Source organism: Cajanus cajan, chromosome 4 (assembly GCF_000230855.2).
Source record: "Cajanus cajan strain Asha chromosome 4, NIPB_CcT2T_4, whole genome shotgun sequence".
NCBI lineage: Eukaryota > Viridiplantae > Streptophyta > Magnoliopsida > Fabales > Fabaceae > Cajanus > Cajanus cajan.
Window position 1 is genome coordinate 68196343 of NC_138520.1, and position 12243 is coordinate 68208585.

A 12243-nucleotide genomic window follows, 5' to 3' on the forward strand; every position below is an offset into this window, starting at 1 on the left:
GGACTATACTTTCTCCCACTAAATTATTTTGTCTTGTATATTCCAATGTTTGGTAGAGGCTCAATACAATGTCAAGGATAGGTAGTGTTTCTTTAACAATTTTTATTCTAGCGCAAAAAAGAAAATGTAAATTATAAGATATTTAGACCTTTTGAATCCTACAACAAGACTTGATTAAACGCCAATTACGTTTTTTTTTGGGTAAAACTAAGAATGAAGTGAGCTGAAAGTCAATATTGTGTTTGATTTGAAACTTACAAAATTGAGATGAATTTGAAAAGAAAGAAAAAAATGGTTCTTAACTGGTGGATCTCTACAGTTGCAAATCGGATAGCCCAACTTTTACCCAATTTTGAAAGTGGACTAGTTAAATTAGGTATTGTTACAATTGAGTCTTTAGTGTTGTTTGGTTATTTGGATTTTTTTGTCAATACATTTTGCCCATGCTAATGGTTGTCAAGATAATATATTACATTATTTTTAACTATTAGATTTGTAAATGTTGCATTTTATGTTATTAAGGAAAGTAAATTCAGAAACTTACTTGTATGTGTCAATGCGTGTATAAATGTGCATGGTAAGAAGACACTACTATCCCTCTTAACTAATATAATAATATAATTAAAATGCATCTTGGAATTACAAGAAAAAAAACAACTTTTTTTAAGATTTATTTAAATTAAAGGTCTTTGTAACTTTAAAGAAAATTACATTATAAACAATTAGTTATATATCTAAATTAAGCAAAATTAAAGAAAAAATTTTGCAAAATATCTCAAATTCACTTATGAATAAATAAAAAGTTGTTAAGAGGGAATACTCAACGGTCAAGTCAAATTTTTCAATAGAGATTAGTCATCGACAAAGTTGATGAATAGTTTGTATCAAAAACATAATTATCAAAAAAAATTACATAAAAAATAAAACTAAACATAAATGTTAATTATCAATTTTGCATATTATTTTTATAGTAAAAAGTGGGATATACATTATTCATAAGTTTTAAAAAAAAATATAGTAATTATGTTTTAAAATATTATTTAACAAAAATGAATCGTGTTGTCAATCATTATATTATAAAAAAAAATATCTTAGAAATAAATAAATAATATTTATATATTTTGTCTCAATAAAAAGGAAAATGAATTATGTCTATAATATAAAAACTAAAAAAATAGAAATAAAATATTTATTTATGAAAAAAAAATCCATTATCTTCATAAAAATAATACATAGAGAATAAAGTATTTTATTAAAAGAATGTAAAACAGATAAATAAAACTTAAATATAATTATCTTTATAATTAAACTCCTAAAAATAAATAATTGTCTTAATTATTCTAATATTGAAATTATTTTTTTAGCATTAGTCTTAACTCACCCTTACTTTATAATTAATATTCAGCTCAATCACAACCAAAACTCAAAAACAATACGAAGTAAGATATGTTTTAGTAGTTGTTCCCTATGTGAAACAAGATTAAAAGGCACAGACAATTATAAAATATAAACAAAGCATGTAAAGATAATATAACTAACTAGGAGTGAGTATATGGACTAGTTTACCTTGTTTAAGATTTAGTCTCAAATCTCACATTTCTAATGAGTTGGAATAGATAGTCTTTTCTTAAAAGTTTGTATTCACCTTGCAAAGCGTGCAGTTAAACAGGCAAACCTACATATTTAAAAATATATATTTTCTTTTTTTATGCCAATAATATATAAGGAAAAAATACATAAAAAAATATAAAAATATAAGTATCAAATATATTAAAATAAAAAATTTATAAAAGTCTTAACATACAAAAGTCACATATTTAAATTAAAACATTAAAATATTAATATACTAAACTTGTACATTTAATTAAAACATATTTATACATAAAAAGAAAATATAAAACATATGAAGGTAGCAAAAGTGTAGTATATTTTAAATGTAAAATATACTAAATTCAATACTTATTATACATTTTTTTTTATTAACAAAATACTAAAATCACTTGCTATTTAGAATCTCTCATAAAATAAGAAGGAAAGAAAGAAAAAAAAAACTACTTCTCTTAAACAGATTGGCACAGAGATTCACCAATAAAACTCACGAAATTCGCAAACTTCATGGATCGAACTTAATTTTTATTATAGATTTAAAAAAATAGGTTCATTAATTGTGTAACGACCCGGCAGGTCACCACACTTATAACCGTAGCACACTGGAAACACTAGACAGAATAGAACGAGTATATAAATATAGGATCTAGAATATAAATATATACAAATGTTCCAACCCGACTAGAGTTAGGGCGTAGAATATAAAATACAATCCAAAATAGCCAGATAGTGGCTTAACATCCAAAACATCAGCCAGTTAAGACTCCCCGTCCTCTGCCAGCTATAAGTTTGCTCCTATCACAAATCTAGCCCTGCTCTGCTCCCATACAAGTATGATCATCGCAGTTCAAACACATGGAAACAACAAGGGTAAACTAGTATAAAAAGAACAAGATATAGGGAAATTTTTAAGTAATAACAACAATTACAACCATCAACAATTCATCAATAAACATCCTGTCAGTTATTACCACACAGTTTATCAATACACACAAAATGCGTCGTCACGCATATCACCTCGGAGATCTCCTACAACACCTCAGCCTTTCGGCCTACAACACCTCAGCCTTTCGGCCTACAACACCTCAGTCTTTCGGCCTACAACATCCAAAAGCAACACACAGTGCAACACAACTGTTCAGCTCAGCATATCAACTTACAACAATACACAACTAATACAGCTCAACATATCAACTTACAACACAACACTACTCAGCAACATACAACACAACTCAACTCATCATCATACAACACAACTTAACTTGTCAACATACAACACAACTCAACATCATCAACTTCATTATCTACTAGTCACCCCATCATATTCATTTCAACTCAACTTAGCATATAGTAAAATTCCACCTCCGCGCCCGGCGCACTCGTGGTTGCGCCCAGCGCAGCACAACTAGAGAGCACCAGGGACCAACACGCCCGGCGTAATACCTATTGCGCCCGACGTGAGGGAAGGCAGAGACCTCACAAGATCTCACACGCCAGCATACGAACCCGCGTCCAGCGCCGGGTATGCAGAGACTTTCTCCAAGTCTCACGCTCGGCGCAATATAAATTGCGCCCAGCGCCACCTCTGGCAGAGACTCCCATGGAGTCTCCACGCCCGGCGGGACAAAGCCAAGCCCGGCGCCACACCAGAACCTCAAAACTTGAGTCATCCACTGATATCGCGCCCGGCGCGGTTCCACCATGCCCAGCGAGGGCCATCCAGAGACTCACATCCTCAAGCCCGCCTGGCGCATTCACCATTTGCGCCCGGCGTACTTGCCTAAATGAAGTCTCTGATGGTCACACGCCCGGTGCGAAGAACTACGCCCGGCGTGCTACCCAGCAGCAACCCTCAAACTTTCAAAAATTTCATCAAAACATGCAAAATCAACTTCCCAAGCACATGCAATCGGTTCAAATTATCACATTTCCATCCAAGAACCCAAAAATACTACCTTTTTCAACATGCAACAACAAATCAAGGATTTCCCCAAATTTTCTCAAAAACCCCGAAACCCCCAAAAACAAGTTCTCATTCAACACAGCCACGAATCAACCATCAATAAACATCTAATGAGTTTCTAGAACTCATCCACAACCAAAAACAGCGACAAAAGAAAGAAAAATTACTAACTTCCCTTACCTTGGTAGAAGATTCCGAGCTTCGGGAAAAGAACGAGAATAGAAGATGAAGAAGAAACTTGAGGGAAGAAATCTCCACACAGATCAGCTAGCTCTACCTAACTTGAATCACCACCTTCAGTCCAGGGAAAAAAAGAATCAGCCAAGTGAGTAAGAAAGAAAGAGTGGGAAGAGAATGGGTGAGAGGGGAGTGTTGGGGAGAGAAAAAGGAAAAGAGAAAAAAGGTCTCACAAATTGCGCGGATCGCGAGTTTTACGAGCTGGCTTGGGGATTTGAGCTCATATATCCACCTTATAACAACCCACAATTAATTGTTACAATCATTCACCAAGAAATAATAATATAACTCATGTTATGCAATGCTTCTTGTATTTTAATTAATACAATCATGCATGTGACACCAAATTTGAAATCATCAAATATTTATAAAATAGTTTAGGAAAACATGATAAGCAACTACATTGTATCATAGGTGTTTGAAATTATCCCTCTACACTAAAATGAAATCTCTTAATTGTGTATTATTAGCAAGTGATCTAATTTATCTTCAATACCATACTCAAGATACTAATCATTATTTGGACATAAATATTCATTTAATCATTATATTTAATTGCATTTTTAATTGAAAAATAATGACATTAAATAATAAGAGTCAAAACATATTGAATTGGTTCAAATTTGACTTATTTTTAAACCAAACATAATTTAACATATATAAATTACATCGAGTTTGTATTTTTTTTCTCGAATAACCCAACTCAACTAAACTATAATCAGGTTGGGTAATTAGATCAATCAATATTTTAATATATTCTAAAATTTAAAAATAGAAAGAAGAAGAAAAGACATAATTAATTTAAGTTTATCTACAATATCATATGTTAATAACAAATAATAATTACAAATGACATGTAACATGATACATGTCTCACACACTACAAGAATAATAAGATGAACACCCATAAAATTATTAATTTAAGCCTTAATTAATGTATCTTGTATTTCAATAATTCTATATAATAAGATTAAATAGAAATTAGATTATTAACTCAAGTCCTAACTAATGTATTATGTAAGCCTCTTATTTTTTTTTAGTACAAATGTATGTCTCTTTTTTCTTCATTTATTACCAATTAGTATTTAAGTTTGTGTAATGCAAAAATTAAATATTTATTATATATAACTAAAATTTATAATAAATCATATATAAATAAATATTATGTTTGATTATATAAATTATATTTAAAATTTGAATAAATAAATATTTTAAAACAAAAAAAATAGAATTATCATAAATATTTTTTATTGTAACACGATATTATTTTTATTTATTGGTAATTTAGTTAAAATATTAAAATTTAATTTATAAATAATTATAATAAATAAAAACTAAATTAGATAAATTAAAAAAAATCATAGAAATCCTCTTGTCAAAGAAAAGTCACTAAAAATAATTCTTGTGCAAGATAGAAATTTGTGTTTAATATATATGAGTTGATTATGATAAGTAAAAATTAAATTAGATGAAAATCTCTAAAAACTTTTTTGTCAAAGAAAAGTCTTTAAAAAACACTTTCATATAAGATATATGTATGTGTTTAAAAGGGGTTGATGAGTATTTCACGTTGAATATGAAGATAATCCTCCTCGGGAGTTTAACAAACACCAAATAGGTGAGTACCCCCATCCAACTTGAGTTTTTCTACGAAGATTTGAACTTTGACCACTTAGTTAAGAAACATGGGTCCCTAATCGTTCATGTCTATAATACCGAGCTACATTTTCTTCTAATTTTCAAGAAGCCATTTTATCCTTTAGTATAATCTTTTTGGTTCTTCCTTATCAATCCTTTACCAGACACTACCAAAATTTTCTCAACCTTCTTGTGCTCTAATCCCTTGGTGTTTCTTCTTCTCTTCACAGACATTGAGAGTGTTTGAGAGCTTCGTGGCTGAGGTTCTTTCCTTCTCCGTGGATGAACTGTGAAATAGGAAAAACAAGTTGTGATGGTGGGGTGCTACCTTGGAAGCTTGAAGTTGTTTCTTCTTCCTTCTCCCTTTTTCTTTCATTCAAGTAGCTAGAGCTCTTGGAGTTCTCCATTCCATTCTCTTCTTCAACTTTGGAGTAGGTCGGAGTTCTTCCTCGATTTCACTCTGTTTTAAGGTAAGGAAAGTTAGAAGTTGAATCATTGCTACATTTTGAATTGCATGTGGTTGGATCATCATCAAAGATGTGATTCATGATTGAGTTGGTTTAGTTGAATAAATTGCATGTTATTTAGGATTATGGGTGTTCTTGAATGAGTTGGGTAAAAATGGGTGATCTTGGTGTTTTGATAGATGCATGTGGGGTTTTATGAAATTTCTTATTTGTATGTATGAATTTAGTAGTGAAAATGAGTTGTAAGTGGTGTTTAAGGAGAAAAATTCTTAAGAGCAGGTGAGAAACAAAGGAAGAACCATGAAAATGCAAAAAAAAATATGCACCCAATGCTATAGTTGCAGTTGAGCATTGCAGCCATGGGAAAATTTGGATTGGCAAAGATCTAGCGTTGCAGCCATGGTTGAGCACTACAACCATAGGGAGAAACTAAGCTATCAAAAATTCAATGCTGAATTAAGCACTACAATGGTGAGGTAAATTGTCAAATGTGGTCTTAAGGTCTTCATAAAAGTTGTAGCCTTGGATGTTAGATTTCTAATAGTTTTAGAATCACCTAAAAATGAGTCTATAACTCCAGTTATGACCTTTTTAGTGAATAAAGGTCATGCTGTCAACATTTATGCAAGCTATTGCGATTTTTACAGTTTTCAATATAGAAGATGATGAAATTAGAACCTGAGTTCTTCATGAAAGTTGTAGAAAATATTTTTGTCCTTCATATGAAATATGGATGAGCATGATAGGAGTAGTATAGCTTCCCATGCATTATTTTATGTGAAGGTTGTCATTGCACAATAAATGATTTGGTTAAGTTATATTAGTTGTTGAAAGATGATTAAGTTGTAAGTCATTATAGTTGCTTAAGTTGATTTATGATGTTGTTTTCTCAATGTGTGAATGTTGTAAAGATGTATGTTGTTTACGTTGTTTAAGTTTACATGATGTGAAATTGAAAATTGAATCGAGTAGTATGTTTTGAAGTTGTATAACTATGTTAGGATTTTATATGAATAATGTTTATGTGTTGTTGATATGTATGATGAGTAAGAAGTTGATTATGAGCAGTGATGATTGAGTTGTGAGATGTGGAGTCGTATGTTGATTTTGTTGTTGTGTTGAATAAGTAAAAAGTTGTTGTGTTGTTAAGCTGTGATGACCATCTAGAGAAGATATTTTTAAAAGTTGCATATCCCATTGTGTGAATATTGTGTTGGGCTATTCAGAGAGCTCAATTTGTTGAAAACTTTTCTTGGGAAGTTAACCCTTGAAGTGGATATTGTGTTGTTTCTCCTCTAGGACTTTATTGGTACTGTGTGTGGGCAAGGTCGAGACGCACATGTATAAAGCGATCATAGTACATTGGCCAGGTTGAACTATATTGATTACAAGTGACAAATTCAGTAAAGTATGAAATCGAAAACTTAGTTCTTGACCGAGTATCAAAAGGTTGTAGTATTTGGAGGATAGTTAATGAGTTAATCCCATAGGAGACTTAGTTAAGCTAACTAATGTCGTGATAAGCTCGTACCTAACTGCTCTATCTTGACATTAGTATTATACTTCCTTGTTTAAGTGGCGACATCCGAGAAACTGAGTTGTTGTGTTGTGGATTTATATCCAATTTGTTGTTGATCTAACAAGTCTAAAAAGATCACCTTGTGTCATCAATTTGGTAGGATCAAGCCACTTAAACTACTCATCTTGTGTTGTAGAAGATATCCTAGTTGAAATGCGTATAGTTGTTGTGTTGAGATGATTACATTGTTTATATGTTGTGTTGAATTGTGATGAAATGCATTGTTGTATTGAGTCAAAGTTAGATTATGTTGATCTGTGTTGTATACTGTGATGCTTCGTTGCTATGTTGCCAAAGATGAGATGATGATGTGATGTTTCTATGTTGCCTGTGTATATATATATATTATTTCTTTTTTTTCCTAGCTTACCCTTGCGTGTTTGCATGTGGTTTGAACTACGATGATCATATGTAATATGAGAGCAAATAAGGGATAGGGCTAGAGTGTTGCAGTAGAGGTCATACGGTGGCGTTGGAGTTTGATGTTTTGATGACTACCTAATGGTAGTAGATTTATATAGGTAGTTGTAGTTGCTTAATTGACAACCTAGTTATATATTTACATTTACAAGATTATTGTATGTATATTGCATATATTGAAGTAGTCGTTTCATCCTTATATGTATGCAATATAGTGCATATTTTAGTATTTATAAGTATATGATCTTAAGTTAGTTATTTTTCGCTGCTAGTAATTGTGTCATTTAGTATAAGAATGATGACGGGTCGTTATAATGTCACTCCAATTTGGTACAAATGTATGTCTCTAATTCTATGTGTTATGTCTCGTGTATATTAGATAATTAATATTTTTTTCTTAATATTAAATTAGGTTAATTGAATTACAAATTTCTTAATTTGTTACCCAACTCAATTATAATTAGATAGGTTAAAAAATGTCCAATTTAATCTAATGACCAACCAAATTTGCTAAATCATAGTGAGGACCACCTTCTAATGACCAACTCAATCTAATGACCAACCTCCATTAAAGAAAATTATTATTAAAAATATTTTTCGTAATTAAAAACATAGTATAAGAACTAAAGCTGTCAAAACGGGCTACCCGGCCCGGCCCATCACGGGTTGGCCATTTGGTGGGCCGACCCAACCCGGCTCATTTATCAGTGAGCTCAAAAAAATCGAACCCAGCCCGGCCCACCACGGGTTGGTAGGTTAAACGGGTTGACTCACTTTTAAAAAAAATATTTTTTTTTCATTTTTTCTTAATATACAACTAAAGCCAAAAAATTTAAACTTATTTTAAAAATCTGAGATTCTTAATTAAGACATCCATAAATGAATCATTCATCCTAAACATTAAATGATAATTTTAAATACAATCAAATCAAATCTAAATAATCTCAAATAGATAAATATAATCCAAAATTATCTTAAACTTCAAATGTAATCCAAAATCATCTTAAACTTCAAATACAATCCAAAATCATAAAAATTACAAATCACAATCTAACATTAAATTATTATTGTCTCATGTTAGACTGCATTATGATCCAATAATTATTGTATTTTAAAAAAAAAAAATAATCACGGGTTAGTGGGTCAGTCCAGCTCACCACGGGTTCAACCCGGGTGAGCCAGGTTGTTAGTGAGAGGGTTCAAATTTGACCCGCATTGAAATTTTCAAATTTTTTTTAACCCAACCCGGCTCGAACCCGTGGTGAGCCGGGTTAGCTCACCGGACCAAGCCCATTTTGATAGCTCTAATAAGAACTATCTTCACCAAATAAGTGAATATTTAAATAACTAAAGTTAAACCTATTTTTTATCAATAAAAATATTACAACAATGATATTAATGATCAAACTTAAATAACGATAATAAAGTAGATCAACCTACATAAAATACAACATAACGAGTTCACCCACCAAAAAATGAGACAAAACAAATTGGTTCAAAAAAATTATAATAAACATTTTATTTTAAAGTAGAAACAATATTATCAACATTAATTAGTAATACATTACTTATAATAGGAATAATTAATATATAAAAAACATTATTATATACACTAATATATAAACATTCTATAATCAATTTTTTCTACTAAAATTTAAAATGACGATAATTTAAAACTATAAAAAAATAGTCTTAAACACATTAAACTAATGAAAATACTTTTATTTATTATATTTATTATCATATAAAATGTATTTTAATTAAATATTATATGAATCATGCATATAAACATATTAATTATCACTTCAACCTATAATAAAAAAATTATTATTTATAAAATTAATTAAAAAATTATATTTTTATATAAAGGATTAAAATATATTTATTTTTATTAAAAAATATTATACATGAAAATGTATTCATAAAAGACATATGACTAAAATAATATACTTTTATTTTATACAAAATGAGAATATTTATTCAGAAAGAAAAAACTAAGTTATAAAATAAAAATATTAATTTAATATAAATTCACTACACATTTATTTTTAAAAAATATAAAACAAAAAGAAATAATTAACAAATTAATACACTATATTAATGATTTAGACATATTTAAACAAAATAAATTAATAAATTTATTTATTTAACTCAAACCACTAAAAATAAACAAATTAATCAATCAAATTCAACTCGCATCGTCATCGTTAATCACTAAATCTTTGAGCATATATCCTTACCTCTCAACAAACAAAACTTATCATCTTCTCCAACTTGATATAAAGGTTAGTAATTAGACATTTTCACATCAATGGTTCTCTCTACATTTAAGATAAATAAAATAAAAAATACTTTATAACTCATTATGATTTTTTTTTTCCTTTTTAAGGTGGTCAAACTTTGGTCCTGTTTTTCTCGATAACACGAAACAACAAAAGGCTAGTTGTTGAGTTGAGCACTCGAGTGGGACCCACATCTCTATTTGATAATTGAAATCAATCAGAAAATCCATGCCACGCGTACTCGGCGCGTGGAAAGACAAAAATGTTGATGTCAGGTGGACCCCACCGTCTTCTTTCGACCGTCGATCTGATTGTTGCGCCCATATCGGACGGAGGAGAATTAGAGTCAAAGACCTATCTTGATGGCTCTCTTTGACCAACACATGCCCTTTTTTAATTATTACTTAGAAAATGAAATATAAAATTTCACAACTTTGACCGGGCTGTCACCCTCAATCAAGGTGAACTTCGTTGAAAGTCGTGGAGCATTGTGAAATTACCAAATTGCCCTTTCACCCAACTCCTTTTATTTTAAGTTTCAACTTTTTTGTGTGCTTTGAAGATGGAAATGTCCCAGAGATCCTTGCTCCACCTCAACCAAATGTAAAAGTTTTCTTCTTTACCATCATAAATTTGACCCTAGCAAAAGTGGAATTTGAATTAGATTGGAAAAAGTTGAGCCTGAATAGATTGTGAAGATATTGTTGAAAACAATAATTAGCTAGATGTTTTTAAAAGCAACTTTATATTTAATAAAATTTCTTTTAAGTGATTTTTATTTTATATGTAATAATAGTGATATCATTTTGCTAATTTTATAGTTCATCACTCAAACTTGTGTATAATATTTAGAGTTTAATGATGATATAATTTTAATGTAAAATTTTGTACACAATTAACTAATAAAAAATTATCGTTAATATGATTTATAAAATAATTATTGTGAAAATTATCAAACTTATATATGTGATTTTGATTGATTTTTGATGTACAATTATCTTATACTAGTAATGTATAGTCTATTTTTTTCTAATATTTATATTTGGATATATCTTAATGCAGATATCTTATGATTTACTTAAAAATAAGCAACCACAATTTTTTTTGCCGTTATAATTAATTTAAGTGACATTAAGGGTAGCTTAAAAACAAGTCCTATATAATAACTTATGAATAAAAAATAAATTTGTATAATTAAAAATAAAAAAAAATGAAAGATGTTTTGAAAAGACACTTAAATGTAAGTAAAATAAAAAAATAAAAATATGAGTTTCTTATTAAGATATTATTAGAGTAAAATTTACATAAATCTCTTATATATCACGTAAATATGATGTGACATAGTAAAATTTAAAGTAAAAAAATAATCAAGAAGAGTTATTTAATTTACACACACATTAAAGAGACTCTTATGTATAGAAAAAGAATAGTTTATGTGTTACTATTTAATAGTTAAAAGATTTTGTCATTTTATAATAAACAATATGTCGTATATGGTAATTTTGTAATATTTTATAATAATTATCTTAAAAATTATATTTATTATAACTTTCTTAATTGATATTATAAAAAAATAATTGTAATGACAAATAAAAATCTTATTCATGTGCTTTTTTAAAGAAAAATTAATTTTTGGTAATTTTATATTTCACTTTTTATACTACAAATTTTGCTCTTCACTTCTGATGAACCAACTTATTTAATTGGTTTTGTTATGCTTTTAAGTTTTAAATTAATGCTCTTAAAGATAAATAACTAGAGATAAAAAATATTAAAAATTAATTTTGTAGGTAAAATTAGAACTTATTTAGTTCAGTGTCACTTTTGAAAGACCGTAGATCAATTTGAAGCAAAGAATACTTGCTTCTACATTATTAAAGTATTTTAGATGTGATTTCATTGAAAAATGTGAATCTTAAATTCAAATTCAAACATACACTTAGTAAAATGACATTTGTCATGAAGGATCGAGACCCAAGAGTGAGAGAAAAAAAAATCTAAATTCTACCATTGATATGGTAAAATAAATTAGTGTCCTCTAACAAATTA